The sequence below is a fragment of the Monodon monoceros genome, unplaced genomic scaffold (genome assembly GCF_005190385.1).
Source record: "Monodon monoceros isolate NGI ecotype Baffin Bay Population unplaced genomic scaffold, NGI_Narwhal_1 Super_Scaffold_10, whole genome shotgun sequence".
Lineage (NCBI taxonomy): Eukaryota > Metazoa > Chordata > Mammalia > Artiodactyla > Monodontidae > Monodon > Monodon monoceros.
In genome coordinates, this window is record NW_021703766.1 from 35,991,458 (window position 1) to 36,012,952 (window position 21,495).

The 21,495-nt window shown below is 36.8% G+C and overlaps 1 protein-coding gene and 1 non-coding gene across 2 annotated transcripts in view; both read left to right on the forward strand.

Moving 5' to 3' along the window:
* ITFG1 (integrin alpha FG-GAP repeat containing 1) overlaps window positions 1-21,495 on the forward strand; it is a 242,593-nt gene that overhangs the window by 184,599 nt on the left and 36,499 nt on the right. The window lies entirely within an intron of this gene.
* On the forward strand, window positions 3,830-3,932 carry LOC114890090. The gene has a single exon (XR_003792228.1). It is a non-coding gene; the product is annotated as a U6 spliceosomal RNA (small nuclear RNA).

Sequence of the window (21,495 nt, forward strand, 5' to 3'; positions counted from 1 at the left end):
TGGAGAGAGGAAATAATATTCAAATCAGCAACTAATCTCACCCAAATTCCTTTATTTCCATGCTGAAAACCCCAGAGTCTTTCATTTTCATTCAGCTATGGCTACTCACTCCCATGGCCATATGGTGGACCTTATCTACCAGAAATGTTTTACTTTTGAAATCTCAGTACCATCCATCAACTCTGAAAAACTATTTTTCCAGCCCTCTCACTCTTGTTATTACAACTATACCTATTCAACTTTAAGTCTATTTGTTTCTTGACCTGTATCAACCTGTTTTCTTTACCTCGTTATTTAGCTACCGTATATCAACCATCACTTCACTACCTTTAACTCCCATAAAGCACTCTCCTTTTTACTCTACCTGCCTGGCAAAATTACAACCCTGCGTTGTTAATCCAGCTATCTTTCTTGTTCACTCCTAGATGTAAGCTACTGGGCATTTCTAAAGAGAAATATACAGCCCTGAATATTGTCACCACCAGTGATTCATAGTCATCAACCTCAAATGAGCATTCCTAATTGTATCATAATCTTATATGGATCCCTAGACACCCTTTTCTCCCATTCATTTTCCCAGGTTACTTTCAGGATTTTCTCTGTGTCTTTGATTTTCTGCTGATTGAGTATGAAATGCATAGGTATAGGTTTTTAGGTATTTTTGCTGTTTGGTGTTCTCTAAGCTTCCTGGATCTGTAGTTTGATGTCTGTCACTAATTTTTGAAAATTCTTATATTAGTTCTTCAAATATTTCTTCTGATCTTTTCTCTCCTTTTCCTTTTTTTTTTAATAAATTTATTTATTTATTTTTGGCTGCATTGGGTCTTCTTTGCTGCACATGGGCTTTCTCTAGTTGCAGCAAGTGGGGGCTACTCTTCATTGCAGTGCGCAGGCTTCTCATTATGGTGGCTTCTGTTGTTGTGGAGCACGGGCTCTAGGCACGCAGGCTTCAGTAGTTCTGGCACACGGGCTCAGTAGTTGTGGCTCACGGGCTGTAGAGCACAGGCTCAGTAGTTGTGGCTCACAGGCTTAGTTGCTCTGCAGCATGTGGGATCTTCCTGCACCAGGGCTTGAACCTGTGTCCCCTGCATTGGCTGGTGAATTCTTAACCACCACACCACCAGTGAAGTCCCTTCTTCTTTTCCTTTTGGTAGTCCCACAACACATATGTTACACCTTTGTGTAATTGTTCATGGATATTCTTTTCCAAATTTTCATTAGTTTTTCTCTTTGCAATTCAGTTTTCGAGGTTTCTATTGATATATCTTCAAGTTTACTGATCCTTTCATCTTCTGTGTCCAGTCTACTGATGAGCACATCAAAGGCATTCTTCATTTTTATTGCGGTATTTTTTATTTCTACCATTTCCTTTTGATTCGTTCTTAGAGTTTCCATCTGTCTGCCTGCATTAACAATCTTTTCTTGCATGTTCTCTACTTTTTTCCATTAGAGCCTTTATCATATTAAATATTAAATTTCTGGTCTGATAATTCCAACATCCCTGCTGTATCTGAGTCTGGTTCTGATGCTTGCTTTGTCTATTCAAACTTTGTTTTCTGCATTTTAGCATGGCTTAAAATTTTTTTATTGAGAGCCAGACATGATGTATTGGGTGAAAGGAACTGTGGTAGATAAGCCTTCACTATGAGGTTTTATGTTTATCTGCTAGGAGTTAGACTGTGTTATTGTTTGTGGTAGCTATGCTGTCAAGAGGCAAAATTTTCCTCTAGTGTCTTTCTTTTGTCTCTTCTGTTGTCTTTGTGTCACCCTACAGACTTCCTTTTAAATGGGTCTGAGGTTTGCAGTTCTTTTAACTGTAATCTCATTATTAGACAGGAGCCCAGTTGATGTGGTGGTGAGGTATAAGACTATGGTAGGAGAAGCATCCTATCATCCTGTGTCTCAGTTTTTTAGTGAGCCTGTGTGGGCTGTGACTTGAACAAGTGCTTCTCAGCTTGCCCTCCTCTATAGGTTAAACAGGGAGGCTAGAGGGGGCTGAAGTTAGGTATTTCCTTTCCCTCAGGTTGATTAGTTTTTGGTAAATCCCAAGTTACTTAATCTCTGATAAAATAGGTTTCCTTAAGGGCAAGCTGTTGTGAAGGAGAACAGAGAGCTCTGGGCATATTTTTAACTGGTTACTTTCCTCTCTGTGCTAGAAGCATGAGGGTTTTTTCCCCCAATCTTCCTCTTGAGAATTTGATGGAACTCCTGGAGGTAAAAAGTGTGGCTCCCCTAAGACTGCCTCGCTTTCTCCCCCAGAGTTTTGAACTCTCAAACTAGTTCACACTGATTCTCCAGTAATGTCACAATCACAGTTTAAGTGTTCCTGCCAGTACTGGCTCTAGTTTCAGTCTTCTGGTTCTGGGCTTCTGTTCCCAGTAAGCTGTGATTCTCTGTATCCACCTCTCCAGTTTTCAGGGTAGCATTTTGCTCTATGACCTTAGTTCTCTGATGGGTCAAAGCAGAGTTAATTTTCAGTTTCTTCAGCTTTTTTTGTTGTGAGTACAGCAGTGATGACTTCCAGACTCTACGTGTCGGGCCAGAAAGAAGCTCTCCTTGCATTTTTATCAGTATTGCTTTATTTTGTTTGTTAATTTCTTACAGCTTTATTGCAGTATAATTGACATGCAATAAACTGCACGTACCTAATATATTCGATTTGATGTTATGACATATATAGTGTATATGTATGTATACACTATACCTTCTTAATGGAGATATGTAGATGATAGATAATTAATGTCAAAATAATGAATATATCATATCCAAAAGTTTTTTTGTGCCCCTTGGCTATCCCTCCTTCCCACCTTCCTTGACCTTCCTTCCCTATCCCACTCTTCCTCAGGCACCACTGATAGGTTCTCTGTCAGTGTAGCTTTATTTTAAAAGTTGTTTTTGTTTTCTTACTTCATGACTTTTTCAAGATATTTTCCTCTGTGACATTTATTGCCCTTTACCGTGAATTCGTTTTTTAACTTTTTTGGAAAATTTTTAAATACATATAAAAATATACACTAGTATAATAAAACTCCTTGTGCCCATACTACCATCCAGCTTTTAACACTATCCTCATATACCCAGTCTTATTTCACCTATGCCCCCACCTACTGCTTATCCCCTTTGCGGCCCCTCTTAGATTATTTTAAGGCAAATTCATCATATCTTATATTCTGTAAATACCTCACTGTGAGATAAGGACTTTACATATGACGCTAGAAATTCTTATTCTTCATAAGAACTATTTTATGTTCTTCCCAATTTTCCCTTACAGCCAATCCCAACTTCCAGTTCTTAGAAATTCACCTTGCCTCCTACCTCAAAGAGAAAATAAGAATGTAAAATGGGAATTTCTTCCACTATCTGCAGTAACTTTGGGGAAATTATTTAACCCTTGTTAAGTCTCTTTCTCCACATCAATATAATGGGGAAAGTCATAGTACCCACGTAGATTAGTTTCCTGTTGCTGCTAACAAAGTAACCATAAAATTAGTGGCTTAAAACAACACAGATTTATTCTTACACATTTGAGGTCAGAACACTGAATGTGCTTCATGAGCTAAAATTGAGGTGTCTGCAGGGCTCCATTCCTTCTGGAGGCTTTAGGGAGAATCCATTCCCTTGCCTTTCATGTCTTAAAGCCACCTACATTCCTTGGCTCATGGCCCCTTCCTCCATCTCCAAACCCAACAGTGCAGCATCTTCCAATCACTGACCCTAACCCATCTCGCCTTCCTCATTCACTTATAAGGACCCTTGTGATTACATTGAGCCCACACACCCTGATAATCCAAGATAATCTCCCCATCTCAAGATCCTTAATCATGGATGCTTGCTTCAGCAGCACATATACTAAAATTGGAAGGATACAGAGAAGATTAGCATGGCCCCTGTGCAAGGATGACGTGTAAATTCATGAAGTGTTCCATATTTTTAAGAGAAAAAAAGATCCTTAATCACATCTGCAAAGTCCATTTGCAACATAAGGAAATACATTTAGCAGGTTCTGGGAATTAGGATGTGAACCTCTTTAGGGCATGATTTTTCTGCTTACCACACTCCCACCTAAGTTTTTTATTAAGATTAGAGAAATTAATGTAGGTAAATCACAGTGGAGGCCTAATACACAATAAATATTCAAAAAATGTATCTGCTGTTATTAGTCAATGTTAATGTTTCTTCCCTGCCTCTATAACATCCCTTTATTAGTAAGGATAGTGAGTTCCAAATATTTGAGAAATGTTGGTGTTCTGTCTGCCTTCAGAATAGGACTAGAGGTCTACTTGACTTCTTGATTTTTTCTTATCTTATTTTCTTATCTAATATGTATTAAATCTTTTTTAATACATATCACAGAATTTATGAAATCTGAATATGAAGGATATCAATATTTTCAGTGAAAGCTACCATAAACATCTGTGAATCAGAAGAATATATTCCTATTTCCTATTTTTTTCTTTAAATACTCAGCTAATTTTTTGAATTTTTTATCCTCAGCATAAGGCATATTTTGGCCTTCCTCTGTGTTAGTGGAGATTATAGCTTCTTTCCCTGTCACTTGTTAATTCTTTTTACCAAAGCCTGGTGCCTTTTCCCACTTTATAAATTATGAGTTTACAGGCAAGCAGATGAGTACTTTTCCGTTTGAACAGCAGAGGAGTTTAGAAGTAGTCCTTTAATACTCTATATACAAAAAGAGTCTGTGCACATTCCTTTTAAATACCTCCATGAGGGCAGAGATAGTATCAGTTTTGCTTGCCAGTGTATTATAGAACCTAGCACAGGACCTTGTGCTTAACAGTTTTGTCAGTTGCCTTCTGTAGCACTAAAATGTAATCCGTTCATCCACACCCATCTCTTTTCCTTTTTCCCTTGACTAAAAATTAATGCACCAATTATGCTGTGGGTCCTACATACCTCTCAGGGACCTCATTCCATTGCTTATTCTATCTGGCCTGTGTATTCAACTCCACTTCCCTGTCGGTGCCTTCTCTTCAACATTTAAGAATGCACAAATCTCTCCTATATATAAATGCATATACAAGTACCTTCCAAAGCCCCACATCCCCTCTGGCCACTGCCTAATCCCTGTTTGCTCTTCCAGCCACACTTCTTGAGTTGTGTACAGTAGGATCTCTCCAGTTTACTTCCATATCCTTAACCCGCTGTTGTAATCAAGCCTTTGGTGTCACACCACTGAAAACTGCCCTTGATTCTGCTGACCAATTTTAGGAACACTCCCTTTCCTTGGCTTCCTTTACGCTCTCCTTTCCTTGATCCCCTTTTACTTCTCTGGCCATTCTCCCAGGTTCCTTTATGGACTTTTCCTCTGGCCATCCTTTAAATGTTGCTGTGTCTCAGGGTTCCATCCTAAGTTCTCTTCTCACTCTATGTGTACTCTTGAAGTATTTCAGTTTCTCCCCTTTTTTTTTTTTTCTATTTGTAATACTGATTACTCCCAAATCTATTTACCAGCTGTCTCTCCTAAGCTTCAGACCTTTATATCTGAGTGTCTTACAGGGACCTCTAAAACTGAAATCTAGTGTGTCCCCACAAAAACCCACTCCTCTTCTCATGTTCCCTATCTCAGTTACCTTTTCCTTTCCCTCACCCCTCAAATCTACTAGATTATTATTCTCTCCCTTTAACTGTCCCTTCTCTCTATCCTGTTACTTTAGTTGAGCTATCATCATTTTTGGCCTGACTGGAGTCATCTGAGCCATCCTTCAAAAAGCAACCAGAGGGCTTCCCTGGTGGCGCAGTGGTTGAGAGTCCGCCTGCCGATGCAGGGGACGCGGGTTCGTGCCCCGGTCCGGGAAGATCCCACATGCCGCGGATAGGCTGGGCCCGTGAGCCATGGCCGCTGAGCCTGTGCGTCCTGAGCCTGTGCTCCGCAACAGGAGAGGCCGCGGCAGTGAGAGGCCCGCGTACCACACACAAAAAAAGCAACCAATGTGATCTTTCTAAAATACAAACCTTCAGTGGCTGCCCTTTGCCCTTGAAAAATGGTTCTAATTTAGTTTATTGAGTTAGAGCCTCTTTTCATCTCTTCAGCCTTATCCCTCGCTGTTCCTCCTCACACTCTCTCCCAGCTCTCTGTCAGCCACACTGCACTCTACTTGTTCTGTGTGCTGTCTCAATTGCATATTATTCCTCTACCCTGAAGCCTCTTCTTCTCATCTTCTCCAGAGTCTTCCCTGTGATCTTCAGGTGAGCTCTTAGATGGTATTTCCTGTGAGAATCATTCCCTGGCTACCCTTTGACATAGGACTAAACACATGTTCTATTGTTTCTTAGCACTCTGTGCTTAGTTAGTCTTACTACTTACCACTTCTGTTATGTAGTTGGTGATTTATCTGTATTAAGTCCTTGAGGAGGAGAGGCTGTGCTTGTTTATTATTATTTTGTCCTTACTCCCTGACGTAGTGCCTTACACATAATATAATAAATATTTGATGTATTAATAAATGAGCTTTCCCTAAAATTGGGGTTTTTTTTAAAATGGTCCTTCATTGATAAATTCACCATACCATCTCTTACCAAAATCACATATTCTCTGTTAAGTGTGAACACTTGCAAAATAAATTACAACTTAGTCACAAGAGAAATGCACTCTGCAAAGCCCTGATATAAAGGGAAAACATCCCTTATTTATGTTCCCAGAGATATGTCTTTTTACAGACCTTTACAAAGGAAAATTATCTTACAGTTTTAACAAGAAAATAACCAAAATTAAAGAAAATAATATATTGAATTTAACGTCTTGAAGAAATGAATAAGAAACAATATAAAAATTTCAACATTGAACTAAACTGAGCAATGCAACTAACACTAATGAAGATAAGGAGAAATATCAGTGGGTGTTTATGAAAAACATGATTACCTTTGAGAAAAATAAAGTCCACACTATAAGTCAGCTATTTTTCTAATATTTTAGAATCATACATTTATATTGCTTAATTAAACCTGACACTGATTTTATATATCATATGTATAATATCATGTAAGACATATTAACATAATATGTCTTATGAGTTCTTACAGTTTTGTTTTACCTTCCAGAGCCAGTGATGTAGAATATATTTGGTGTTCATTGTAGGAGCCCAAGTCCTTAAAACAAATCCTTAGATAATCAGGTACTTGAGACAGACATAGAAACCACCAAGATTTCTCCAGGCTACTGAAAAAGATGCTTTCTGAATAAAATAGAGGAATTCCAGCCCTAATTTTTTTTAAGAACATTTTACCTTTATTTTTTAATTGTATCCAGCAGTAAAAGAAAATAAAGGCTCCCCGCCAGCCCTACCCCCACCCCCCACTTCCCCTTTCTTATCTTCCCTTTTCCCAATATGTGGAAGTTACTACTGTATCCAGGTTGTAGAATATTGTTTCTGAAAAATTTAGGAACTTAATTTCAGGTTGACTATTGTATATTTATTACACATTGTTTGTGTGCTAAGCTCTGCCTTAGGCTGTGAAGATAGGATATTTAAAATACATGTCAACCCTAATTTTATAATAAGTCAACATGCATATAGAAGACAGTTTTTAAAAAGCTATGTAATACAACACCTAAACTTCATTACATCAGTATGACACATCCTAGAATAAGAAAAAGGGAACCAAACAGTTCTTTTTTACTTATAGTATGGAAAAGTTGAGAAATCAGTAATGTTTTTTAATTTAACTTCCTGAATTCTTTCAAATATCAGACGTGACATTTTAAAGGAAAGGTAGGATAATCTGGGGGAGATTTGTACTAAGATTTTCACAAAGAAAGTGAACTTGCTAGATGATGGGGTACAGTGCTCAGCATTCCATAGGAATAGCTTATTCTTAATCCTTTCTTACCAAAATTTATTAAGTCAATGTACTGAATATTTTCCATGAAAATATGTTTCTGCTTTTTTAAAAACAATTTTGAGAAAACAGTTCATTTTATAGAAACCCTGGTATGCATTCTTTTCATTAAGCAAGAACTCTTTGCACTTAGACAACAAAGATTATCATACCACTTGCCATAGGTTGCATCCTCAAAAGTGTGTCTGGAAAATTCTCATGAAACTAAGGATGTGCAAAAGCAGCACCAGGTCCATTCCTAGGCACCATGACTCATAGCCTGCTCCCACCATTTACAAACCTTTATCTGTTCAACTCAGGAACTTATATGTCTCACTGTATAATGGAAGAAACTGTCTCATGGAATTTTGAAGAACTCCATAATTATTCACTCAATACAGGAAGTTAAAAGTGATTGCTTATTTTGTATATCATTAAAAGTATGACCGTGTATATTAAGTACCTTTTCCTTACCCCATGTATAGGAAAACATTTATAAACCTTAAAACATAGGATTGGCATGTAACCTCCTGTTAGAGTGATGTCTATACCAGGCAAACTACTTCTTAGAAGTTTGTAACTTCTGCGTTATTACTTCTCCTATTGGATGGAACAGGGTGAGAAATTCCATCCAGTGGACCAAATCCAGCTTGCTGCCTGTTTTTGTGAATAAAATGTTAATGGAACATAACCACACTCATTTATTTATATACTGTCTATGGCTGCTTTCATGCTACAACATCAGAGTTAAGTAGTTGCATCACAAGACCTTATGGCTCACAAAGTCTATAATATTTACTATCTGGCTTTTTAAAGAAAAAGTTTGCCAACTCCTGGGCTAGAATAACAACTACAATAGAAAGCAAGTTACTCTCATCTTTCTCTGATTTGCTGTGTGTTCTGACCAGTACACCTAAACTTTTTTAAGCCAGCATCCTAATTATCCATCTAATCAGATATTTTCCTTTTCTGAGATGTTCCCTCCAAATCATTTTTAAACTATCTTTTGTGACACTGCATAAAATACAGGAATCTTTTATTTGAAATACTCTGTTGTTGAAGGTAAGACTGTTCCTCTCCATGGTTATTCTCTCTCTCTGAATTTGTCACGTGCAAATTAAAATTTGCTTCTACATTTTAATAAAGGTTACTTAATGCTAAAATATCTATATTTTCTGCTGTATTCCATGTGCCTCTTTGCTTGTCAAGGCAATTCTGCTCCCACACACATTCCAGCAAGATTCTGCACTTCACTATACCTAGCTAATAGATAGCCTAAAGTTTGCCTTTAAGAGGAAAAGGTCGTGCTGTTTTATTTTATAGCTATGCATGAAAAATGAGTATGCTGATGTCATAATAGTATGGGTCATGAGGAAACAGCTACACAATAAGTACTTTAAGATCATACCTTTTACTAAATAAATTAAAATAAATGTAAACATTGCAGATTATATCACACAATTCGGAAAGCTTCTTAATGATCCCAATATAAATCTTTCTCTAACTGGCTTTCAGTTCTGTGAAATTTCAATTCTGTGAGCCCTCATTTAATTTCTTTGCCTTTGTACTGGTTGAGAAAGGAGCACTGCTACTAGAGAAACAATTTTCTGCACCACTAAAAGCAGCTGAAAAGAATGAGAAGTGTTTCAAACATTGTTTTTTATGCACTCAACTATATTAATGGTTTTATTGTTTTGTATTCAGTCAAAATCCAATCAGTATACAAAAGTGTAGGTTACACTTAATACTCTCATAAACTGCCAATTTTTATAAAGTATACAAAGTGTAGTCCCAATAGATCAATGGCTCTTAAAGAGGGGTCCCCAAACCACCAGCATCAGTGCATCTCCTGGGAACTTGTAAGAAATGCACACTCCTAGGCCTCACCAAGACCTACCAAATAGGAACACCTTGGGATGCAGCCAGTGAATCTATAATTTAATAATCCCTCCAGGAGATTCTGATATATGCTAAAGTCTGAAAACCACAGCACTGGACTTTTAGAAAAGGGATTACTGTAAGCTAACAACCTTGTCTTCTTACACAGCAATTATATATACTCAGAAGTGGAATTTCATCCAAACGTACATTCTTGCAAATAAATTATTCCTGTAGTTTTAGAATCCTACAGTACACTAATGAAAATGAATGTTAACTTGATAAATGTTTCTGGTTTTGATCAAGATAATTTTATTCACTCGTAGTTCAACATAATTGAAAATGAGATATCACTACCAAAAAAGACATTAATTTATTTGGCCAAAGTAAAAAGATAATAGTGCATACATATTGAGCACTTACTGTGTGCCAGGCACTGATCTAATTATTTTACACATATTTACTCAATCTTTACTTCAATCCGATGAGATAGGTACTATGATTATCCCTAATTTAAGTTGAGGGAACTGAAAGTTAAATAATTTGCCCAAGGTTATACAGAAAATAAGTGGAAGAGGAAAAATTTGAACCCAGATTCTCTGACTCTAAAAACTACATTCTTAGTTTCAAAATTTGGAAAGCTAATACCTAAAATATTCTCATGACATGAAATATTTGGAATAACTCACAGGCCTTTAAATTTTTGTTTTAATCACCTCAGGCTGCCTTTACAAAATACAATCGGAATTTATTTTCTCACAGTTCTGGAAGCTGGAAGTCCAAGATCACGAGATCAGGGTGCTAGTATGGTCAGGTTCTGTTGAAGGCCCTCTTCCTGGCTTGCTTCTTCTCACTGTGTGCTCACATGGCCTGTCCTAGCTTTGTGCGCAGGGGGAGACAGAGAGAGCAAGTTCTCTGGTGTCTCTTCTTATCAGGACACTAGTGCCATCATGAGGACCCTGCCCTCATGACTCTAACCCTAACTACCTTCCACATATCATCACATTAGGGATTGGAGCTTCAACGTATTAATTTTGGGGAGGCACAAACATTCAATCTATAAGAATTAAGAAAAGTATTTCAGAGAAGTAAGAAAGAAGTTACGTGAAATTTTCACAGATGTGTTGTCATTATTGCTGATTGATATTCCCATAGTTTGCATTCCCGGTATATTAGCTTTTCAGGTTTTCATAAAGGAATTCAAGGTATGTGTATAAATACTTAAACTAGAGGAATTAATTGTTTCAGAAATCCCTAATCCTTTTAAATTGAAAATTCCTTAATGCTACAATCACTTCCCAAATAATAAATTTATAAAAATTGAAATTCTTTGGACCACCACTAATATAACCTAGGTATGTAAAGGTATTAAAAGATACAGCAATACTCCTAGCATCTCTACTGTATTAGAAGAGACACAAAGGAAAAGTTATCCAAGTTTTTGCACTTGCTGAAGGTATAATCCTATTTACTACATTTTGTACTAAACATTCATATGGAGGTAAATGGCACTATTTAAGGGGGAAAAAAATCCTGAAACATGTTTAATGCTATGACATAAGGCTTAAGAAACCAAAACACACAGGCACATGTATCAGTCATATCATTTCCATTGGGAAAGGCAGAGTACTCATTATGTACATGATACAGAGTAGCAATTCTCAAACTTCTTGTTCTGAAGACTCCAAATAGTTTTTCTTAAGCGAGTTTTGTTTATCAGTATTAATTACTCTATTTGAAATAAAAACTGAAACAACTTTAAATGTTTTTATTAAATCATTTTAAAACAATAGACCCATTACATGTTGACCTAAACTAAAGTTATTTTTATGGAAAAATAACTATTTTCCAAAATACAAAATGAGTGAAGAGTAACATTCCTCTGTATTTTTTTCAAATCTCCTTAGTACCTGTCATTTAAAAAAAAAAAAAAAGATTCTCATATCTCCTTTTGCATTGTTTATTATTGTTTTGGTTGAAATATTAAAAAAAAAAAATTTAGCCTTACACAGCTGTGTAGTAGAAAAAGAGAATGTTTCATATCCTGTTCAGATAACTGATAGTATACCAAAACTCAACAGTGGCAGTTACTTAAAGGTTAGTTGTAATGTGGAATTTGAAACTATATCAGTGAACATTTCCAACTCTGTCACATTACCCATTGGTTATTTAGAAGCCTGTTGTTTAATTTCCACACATTTGTGAATTTCTCAAATTTCTTTCTGTTGTTGGTTTCTAATTTAATTCCATTGTCATCAGAAAACATACTTTGTACAATTTCAGTACTTTTACATTTATTAGGACTTGTTTTATGGTCTCGTATATGGTTCCCCTTAGAGAATGTTTCATGTGTGCTTGAGAAGATGTATTCTACTAAAGTTGGGTACAGTGTTCTATACATGTCTACTAGATCTAGTTGATTTCTAGTGCTGTTCAAGTCTTCTTTTTCCTTGTTGATTTTGTGCTTCATTGGTCTATCCATTAATGACACTGCTGTATTATTAATAATTATAATAGTATCCGACAACCATTATTGTTGAATTACCTGTTTCACCCATCAATTCCTTATGTATTTCGGGCCTGTGTTATTAGGTGTATTTATGTTTATAATTGTTATGTGTTCTTGATAGATTGATGAAACTGTCCTTTTTTATCTCTACTAACATTTTTATCTTAAAGTCTGTTTGTGTCTATTATTAGTATGGCTACTCCAGCTCTCATTTGGTTACTATATCCATGGTATATCTTTTCCATGCTCTTACTTTCAACCTATTTGTTGTTTTTGAATTTAAAGTGTGTCTTTTATAGACAGCATACACTTGGATCATGTTCTTCTATCTATTCTGCTAATCTCTGCCTTTTGGTAGCACTATTTAATCCATTTACATTTAATATAATTACTAATTAGGTAGATTTATCTCTGCCATTTTGCTATTTTGTTCCTTATATGTCTTATGTCTTTTTTCTTCCTCTGTTCCACCATTACTGCTCTCTTTTGTGTTATATATTTTCTAGAATTTGATTTTAACTCCCTTGTTTTTTGTACTCTATATTTGAAGTAATTTTTTTAGTGTTTCCTCTCAGAATTACAGTTTCCATTGTAACTTAGAAAACAATATACTTCATATTAATACCAACTTAGTTTCAGTAGCATAAACAGACTTTGCTCCAATATGCCTCAGTTTACTCCCCCCTCCTTTGTGCTTGTATTTGCATACATGTTACATCTTCATGCATTGTGAGCCCAACAACATGGTTTTTTCATTATTACTTTATGCAGTAGTGTTTTAAATTAGATAGGAGAAAAGAGCTACAAACAAACATACATTTATAGCATCTAGTAAATTTACCTATAGTTACCTTTACTGATACTTTTTATTTATTTCTGTGGATTTGAGTTCCTGTCTACTTTCAGTTCAGCCAGAAGAACTCCCTTAGTATTTCCTGTTAGTTAGGTGTGTTAATGATAAACTTTCTCAGTTTTTTTCTCACAATGTGTTAATTTTCCCTTCATTCTTCAAGGATAATTTTGCTACCTTTTAGATTTCTTGGTTGACTATCTTTTCCTTTCAACACTTTAAATATTCATCTTACTGTCTTCTGGACTCCTGGGTTTCTGATGAGAAATCAGCTTTAATCTTATTCAGGATCCCTTGTACATAACAAGTTGCTTATCTCTTGTTGCATTTAAAATTCTCTCTTTGGCTTTCAACAGTTTGACTATGATGTACCTTGGTGTGGATCTCTTCAAGTTTATCCTACTTGGTGTTCATTGAGCTTTTAGATGTGCAGTTTCATGTATTTAATTAAATTTGGGCAGTTTCAGACATTTTCACATCACATATTCTTTCTGCCTCTCCTCCCCTCCTTTCCTCTGGGACTCCTATTATTGTTGATATTCTTGATGGTGCCCCACAGGTCTCTGAGGCTCTGTTCATTTTCTTTATGTTTCTCATTTTACTTTCTGTTTCTCACACTGGATAATCTGAATTGACATATCTTCAATTTTATTGATTCCTTCTTTTGCTAATTTAAATCTACTATTGAGCCTCTCTAGTGAATTTTTTTATTTCAGTTATTGTACACTAGAATTAGTGTGGGATTCTTTGTGTGTATGACATATCTCTTTATTGATACTCTATTTTGGTGAGATATTGTTCTCATAATTTCCTTAAATTCTTTACATGATTTCCTTTACTTTCTTTGAACATATTTATAATAGCTGATTTAAAGTCTCTACCTAGTAAGTCAAACACCTATGCTTCCTTGGGGGAAATTTCTATTGACAGCTTTTTTTTTCCCTTTGTATGAAACATACTTTCCTGTTTGTGTGTGTCATAATTTTTTGTTGTTGAAAACTGGACATTATAAATAATGTGTTCACCCTGAAAATCCCCCCCTTAAGTTTGTTGTTATTGCTGCTGTTTGTCCAGTGAGTTTCCTGGATTATTACTATGAAGTCTTTATTCTTTATTGTATATAACCATGAAATCCTTATTCAGTAAGTTTTAATTGTCAGCTGTGAGTGGACACAGTTTTTCTTAAATAAAAGATTGAGAGATTAGGTCCTTCTCAGTTCTTTTTTCTGAAAACAGGTTACACATATTTGTGCACTTCTGGATTCCCAGGAATATGTCAGAGTTTTTCAAAGTCCCCTTTGAACATCTCATTCACATTCCAGGAATATGTCAGAGCTTTTCAAAGTCCCCTTTGAACATCTCATTCACATTTTTCCTTTTAAGATTTGGTCAGCCGCTTATTAGCCCAAATTGATATCACTGTCTCAGGCAGCATCAATAAAAACAATTGCTAATGATTGTTTTTAATAAACTTCCAGTTTGATAGAGCTGTTCACACTGAGCAAGCTCTCAGTCTGGCCAAATAAAGACAAATATTGAGAATGTAGCTTTTCAGGGAACTGCCAGACAAGTCAAATAGTGATAATTCTCTGAGGATGGAACATTAGGGAGATCCGCCCCTCCCTTTGCTGCTAAGCTGTTCATTTTCAAAGCTCCCTTAGTAGCAAAGCTATTGGTCTTCAGGACTACTTCAGAGCTGGGGAGGGGTTATGGGAATAGGGCAGATTAAAAAACAATAAACACTGTTTTACTGAGATTCAGTCGTTTTTCTTAGATACTCCTTGATTCTTGCAAAAAAAAATTTAACAATTTTTGACAGTGTTCTTATTTCTTTTATGTAGACTTTTTTTGGTCCTTACTAGATCTAGAAGTGATTCTCCCCTACTCTATTACTTCAAAATCCATTGGTCTGTCTTGTAATTTAAATGATCTTTCATGTATGCATGGTTTCGTAACATCATGCATTGGCCATTTGGAAAATATTGGTTTACTGAGGTATGCGTATCTTCCCAATTTTAACACGTTTCATCACATACTATTTTAAAATCACATTTGTTAATATCACTGCTGATCCCATAAGTAAAGTTTTTAGGTTTTAATGTGTCAGGCTCATGGTGGTGGATACAAGGCTTCCAAAACTCAAATTTCATTTATAAGCTCAAATTTTATCAGTAGCAACAAATACTATCAATTATCGTCCCAAAAGTGACATTCAATTTGTCATTTTCAAGAGAATGTTGGCTAATACCCAAGTCTGAATAACCATAGTTTAGTGCCACTGCTAATTACCAACCCTTTTACCAATGGGATTTTTGGACTCCAGGGGTCTTTGCACCACATTTTGAGAACCACTTTGTAGAGGAATCAAGTCTGGATTTCTGGACCTTGTCTTTTAATATCAGAGTGACTGGTGCATGGTGAGAAGTTAATTTCAGCTTTAGGACTCATAACAGACACTTGCTTACCTGATGTTTTTAATTGACTATAGGACAAAAGAGAAAAGCCTATATAAATCTGTAAAATAAGATACTATGAATAGGAGTATGAAATTTTCCAACTGTGAATTAGAAAAAAATATTCAAGAATATAATTGGGAAGGTTCACAAAAAACAATACTTATAGCCCAAGATACCAATCTTCCAGTACATAGACTAGACTATGGGTAATAAAATAAATTTGAGGTTATAACACTGTGATAAATATAGCCTCATAAGTATTATCTCCAAGCCTCATTGCAATGAGACAGATTTAAAGTGTTAAAAGGCATACCCTATTACAAAGAAACAAACCTAGGAGGGATGAAATAATTTATGTTAAGAAGTGTATACCACATTAGCAATGTTTGTTGCTAAGCATGTGAAGCAACTTACAGCTGGTGGGAGTATAAACTGTTAATACCACCTCAGTAAGAAAAAGAATAGGCACTACCTGGTACAGTTGAAGATACATATATCATATGACTTTACAGTTCTGCCTCTGGGTCCATAACCCCTGATAAATGTTTGCACTTGTACATCAGGTGACATACATAAGAATGCGGTGTTTATCATGGCAAAAAAATAAATGGGAACAAGCATTGATCAACAAAAGAATGAAAAATATTTATGCTATAATCATACAGTGGAATACTTTACAGCCGTGAAAGTGAACTACAGCTACTCATCCTTAATCATGGATGAGTCTCAAATTAATGTATTTTTTAAACAGTCACAGAAGGATACATATAGTATTATTCCATTTACATAAAAACTTAAAATAGGCATAACCGAATATATTTTAACATTTATGTATATGATAAAACTTATAAAGAAAAAAAGGAATAATTGCATGAAGAAGATAGTTGAATAGAAGTTAAACTATGAAGTTAACTGTGATTTGCTTTAAAACTGCATATATATGCAGGAATCAAGATAGCAGAGTAGAACTTGGAGCTCACCTGTCCCCACAAACACATCAAAATTACATCTACCTGTGGAACAATTCCCACAGGAAACTAACTGGAAACTAGCAGAAGAACTCCTAGAAAACCAAAGCTGCAAGAAAGGTCTCCGTGGAACCGGGTAGGATGGGGAAAAAAAGGCATTGGGTTGACCTGCACCCCTCGGAGGGATCTGTAAGGAAGAGAAGGTCCACACAGGCCAACCCTTGCCCTGAGGAGCAAGCTAGTTGAGCCACAATCTTGGCATTCCAGTCCTGGGGTCCTGCATGGAGGAGACAAACCCCCTTGCCTGCTGGGAAGTCTGCTGAGATGGACAAAAGGGCTGGAGAAGCCTAGACTCTACTCACAAGGAGTGCACATGTGCTGGCTTGCCAACTATCAGGGCAGAGAGAGCCTTGCACTGGTGGCTGCCACCTTGCTGCCCTTTCCAACTGAAAGGGGCAAACACCCCAGCCCCACTCACTCCACACCACAGCTTGGCGTGATATCTGAGAAAAGATTCAGTCTAGCTATGCAGAGACAGACTGGGGCACAGAAATATTAAAAATCATAGAAGAATACTATGAACAGTTACATGCCAACAAGTTGAACAACCTTCCAAAAAATGGACAAGTTTCCAGAAACATACAGCCTGCTAAAATGAGTCAAGAAGAAACAGATAATTTGAACAGACCAATCACTGGAAGTGGAATAGATTCTGTAATTAAAAGAAAAAACTCCCAGCAAACAAAAGTCCAGGACCAGACAGCTTCACTGGGGAATTCTATCAAGTATACAGAGAACTTACACCTATCCTCCTCAAACTATTCCAAAAATTGAAGAGAAAGGAACACTCTGAAATTCATTCTGTGAGGTCACCATCACCCTGATTCCTAAACCAAAGACATTACAAAAAAGAAAATTACAGGCCAATATCTTTAATGAATATATATGCAAAAATCGTCAACAAAATATTAGCAAACCAAATCCAACAATACAGAAAAAGGATCATACACCATTATCAAGTTTGATTCATTCCAGGGTCACAAGGATGATTCAACATACACAAATCAATCAGTGTGGTCCACCACATTAATAAAAGGAAAGACAGAAACCACATATATGATCATCTCAATAGAGGCAGAAAAAGCATCTGACAAAATTGAAAATCCATTCATGATAAAAACTCTCACCAAAGTGGGAGGGAATGTATTTCAACATAATAAAAGCCATTTATCACAAACCCAGAGCCAACATAATACTCAGTGGTGAAAAGTTAAAAGCCTTCCCACTAAATTCAGGAACAAAACATGGATGCCCACTCTCACCACTTCTATTCAACATAGTATTAGAAGTCCAAGCCATAGCAATCAGACAGGAAAAAGAAATAAAAGCTATCCACATTGGAAGGGAAGAGGTAAAACTGTCACTATTTGAGAGGACATTATACTCTATGTAGAGAACCCTAGTGTCTCCACAGAAAAACTATTAGAACAAATGAATGAATTCAGCAAGTTAGCAGGATACAGGATTAATATATAGAAATCTGTTGCATTTCTTTATACTAATAATGAAATATCAGAAAGAGAAAGTTAAAAAAAAATCCCATTTAAAATTACATCAAGGGCTTCCCTGGTGGCGCAGTGGTTGGGAGTCCGCCTGCCAGTGCAGGGGACGCGGGTTCGTGCCCCGGTCCAGGAGGATCCCACATGCCTCAGAGCGGCTGGGCCCGTGAGCCATGGCCGTTGAGCCTGCGCGTCCAGAGCCTGTGCTCCGCAGCGGGAGAGACCACAGCAGGGAGAGGCCCACGTACGGCAAAAAAATAAATAAATAAAATAAAATTACCTCATAAAATATTTAGGAATAAACTTAACCAAGGTGGTGAAAAACCTGTATGCTGAAAACTATAGAACACTGATAAAGAAACTGAAGATGATTCAAACAAATGGATAGATATCCCATGCTCTTGGATTGGAAGAATTAATATTGTTAAGACAGCCATACTGTCCAAAGCAATCTGCAGATTTAATGTGATCCCTATCAAAATACCCATGACATTTTTCACAGAACTAGGACAAATAATCCTAAAATTTATATGGAAGCTCAAAAGACCCAGAATTGCCAAAGCAATCCTGAGAAAGGACAATAAATCTGGAGGTATAACCCCCCAGACTTCAGACCATACTACAAAGCTAAAATAATCAAAACAACCTGGTATTGGCACAAAAACAGACACACAGATTAATGGAATGGAATAGAGAGTCCAGAAATGAACCCACCCACCTATGGTCAGTTAATCAACTACAGAGGAGGCAAGAATATACAATGGAAGCTGGAGGGACCAAAAGCTAGTACAATAGCCTTTGCCTCCCTCCTCAGCTTCTAAACTTATCAGACGCAGGTGAAGAGAGGAAGAAAGAAAACCAGAATATTCCTGGACTGCAAGAACCTGACCAATCAGTGACAGCCTCAAGCCTGCTGCCTCCACTGCATCCTGTCTGCATGCGATGGGTGTGCTCCTGATTTAACGCCTCTCTCTCTCCCCTCCCCCCCTTTTCTTCTTCCTCTTCCCCTTTCTCCTCCTCCTCCTCCTCCCACACCCCCTCCGCCTTCCTCCTCCTTTTCCTCTTCTTCTTCACCTCTCTCTCTCTCTCTCTCATTCTACAGCGTGCTGTGGGTTTGTGCTAATAAATTTGAGAATGTTCGGGTTCTGTCATCTCAGAGTGACAACCGGACAGAGGAGGAATCACAGAGAGGTTTCATATCAATTAAGACCTGTGTTGAGTATCTCTAAAGAACAGTCCAAAGTGAGCAGCTCTTAAAGACTCTTTCCTGGGGACAACAATGGGTTACGGTCCATCCTGTCTCAAGAACTCCTGATTAATAAATGAATCCAGGCTCCCACCCCACCCCAGAAACTGGGTGGGCTTTTTTTTTGCTTCCTGAAGCTCCCACCAGTCCATTGGCTTCAGGGAGTGCGTGTGCTGTGGGAGGCCTCCATCCCATCTGAAGCAAGGAAAGTAACGGCCCAACACAAATTCTTCCAACAGGACTCTTTACTGAACATACACACTACCCCAGGAAGAAGTACCAGCATGGAAAACTACTTTAAGTCACAGAAGCCGAAGGAGCTAAAATTTAGCATCACACAGTTTTCTGTGAGATGTATATGCAGGATCAGCAAGCATGGGAAATTCGAACCAACCCCTGCAGGGATTGCCTTGGGCTACAATCCAATTGCCTTGGATTCTATAAGAAAAATCCCTTTGAGAGAGCGTCCCATTCAAAATTTATTCATATGTAGCTTAAAAGCCACCCAGGTTGTCCTATCACCTGCAGCAATTATTCACATGCAAGGGAACCAAGAGAGCATATCCTACTTTGAAGGTCAAAGAATCCCAAAAATACAGGAAAGGTGTGGTTTGGGGGGCAGTGATAATAGTGGGATAAGACCAAATTATAAAGTTGTTATTTTAAAGGGCTTTTAAATGCTACACAGGTTGAACTGCCAGCATCCTGAAGAATTATAAATACAGCTTCATGTTTTTGTGAAAATGCCATATATTCATTTCAAAAAGTGTTTGGTTCCAGTTTTATTATCAGTGCCTGTCAGTACAGCACGATGTTTAAGAGTGTGGACCCTGAAGCCAGACTACCTACGTTTGATTCCTGACTGCTACTTACTAGACATGGGGCCCTGTGCAAAGCCCTCATTTTTCTCATCTCGAAAATGGATAAAACAGACTGTTGAGCCAATGCATATAAAGTTGTTACTACTGTATCTGGCATACTGTAGATGTTCAATAAACTTTGGCTATTATTATGATTGTTTCTAGGAATCTAAAATTCTCAGCATATTCACTGAGATCAGTGTAATACTAAAGACAGTTCATTGAGACCTGGTAAATGCTATAAATGCACAGTGAATTCTTCACTTAAAGCTCTACCAATATTCAGTGCCTGAACACAATCCTCACTTCTCTAGCTGGGACACTGCATTTTGATGATATTTGATCATGACATCAGAAGAGACTAAATTCACAGAAAGACTTAGAAATTCCACTTGCTCGTAAAATAGGATAACTGAATAAAAAAATGAAAAGTATAAAATTTATTTAGACTTCCACACCAACTCTATTTTATCCTCCAAAAGGAGTGTTTTAGGGTCAATTTCACTAAAAATTAAATTTATTAAGGGAGATAATTCAAGCAGTTATGCTAATTAACAAGTGTTAGAGCCATAAGATTAGACAGTTAGCTTAACACTGTCTATGTTGTCCAGATAATTAGATGAAAACTTTCCTTTTATTTATTCCATTAGCCCAGCTAATTTATGGTAATTCCCTATAGCCTTCTTGCCTATAGATTTTATGGATCTAAGAGACCTAGATTCTATATAAAAATTAAACAACTGGGGATTTCAGAAGCAACATGAAAATATATATATATTTATACAGTAGAGAAAAGACAGTCTCTTCAACAAGTGATGTTGAGAAAGCTGAACAGCTGCATACAAATCAATTACAACACTCCTCAAACCATACACAAAAATAAACTCAAAATGGCTTAAAGACTTAAATATAAGACATGACACCATAAAACCAGAAAAGAACATAGGCAAAACATTCTTTGACATAAATCATAGCAACATTTTCTTAGATCAGTCTCTCAAAGCAAAAGAAATAAAAAGAAAAATAAATGGAAACTAATCAAACTTAAAAGCTTTTGCACAGCAAAGGAAACCATCAACAAAATAAAAAGACAACCTATATAATGGGAGAAAATATTTGCAAATGATGTGACCAACCAGGACTTAATTTCCAAAATATACAAACAGCTCATACAGCTCAATAGCAAAAAAACAACCCAATTAAAAAATGGGCAGAAGACCTAAGTAGACATTCCTCCAAAGAAGACCTACAGGTGGCCAACAGGCTCGTGAAAAGATGCTCAACATCACTAATTATTAGAGAAATACAAATCAGAACTACAATGAGGTATCAC